A 1,044-nucleotide genomic window follows, 5' to 3' on the forward strand; every position below is an offset into this window, starting at 1 on the left:
AATTATAACAATAACAATTAATAACTCGGTTCGCGATAGTGCAAAAATGCGTCGAATGATTTTATCAACCTCGAGGAGGTTAGACCTTGTACGTACATTATTATGTAACTTGTAATTTAAAGATGCGTTTCATGATGCATTTCTTGTCGAGGTTTATCTCAAATGCAGTTTACACAAAGATGTTTGGAATAAAATTTGGAACTTTGTCAAATTTTCATTCACGTATGGTTTAGATATCTGTTTATCTGCAACGAACAATTTCCCAAGTCTGCCAGGAGCTATTGCATATCAAGAAGATTTTTCTCAAATGGAATTTACGAATATGTAATAAACACAAGTAATATTATATTTCATTCCTTCCGCAAATTATCTAATTATTATTATGTATGATTCACGAAGATAATAAGAACGATATACAAACTTCCTGTTGGTTCATATTACTATAATTATTATATTATAACTACATTTATAATATTCTAAGAGCAACTATTACCAACCTCGATACTCAATCAGCAGTTATTCTATTATAGACAGAATTAAGTAGGAACGCAGACATTAAAGTATATCATGAACATAATAATAAGAACGATATACAGACTTGCTGTTAACTATACTGCTGATTGAGTTAATCGATTAAGTTAATCGGCGTTGGTAACAGTCGCCCCCCCTCCCCCCCCAAGTAGTTTTAAACAATCTTGCCTTACATTAATTGACAGTTACACACACTGTTTTTACTTCTTATACATTCATATAATTATACTATGTTTATAGTATTTTTTATCAATATTATAAATCATGAGCATAAATTACAGACGTTTCGACATCATTATTAAGTGTAGGAATAACATATTCTAGATACAGTAAGCGTCCCAATGAAATAAAGTAAAATTGCTTACTATATCTGAAATATAGTTTATACATTTGAAGCAAACCCAATAATAATGTCGAAACGTCTGTAATATATACTTATGATTTGTAATACGAGGGGCACTACTTATATTTTGAGCCTTAGCAACACTGAGTGTTGTCAGGTGCCATCGGACG

Source organism: Trachymyrmex cornetzi, unplaced genomic scaffold, assembly GCF_001594075.2.
Source record: "Trachymyrmex cornetzi isolate Tcor2-1 unplaced genomic scaffold, Tcor1.1 scaffold1101, whole genome shotgun sequence".
In the NCBI taxonomy this organism is placed as follows: Eukaryota; Metazoa; Arthropoda; class Insecta; order Hymenoptera; family Formicidae; genus Trachymyrmex; species Trachymyrmex cornetzi.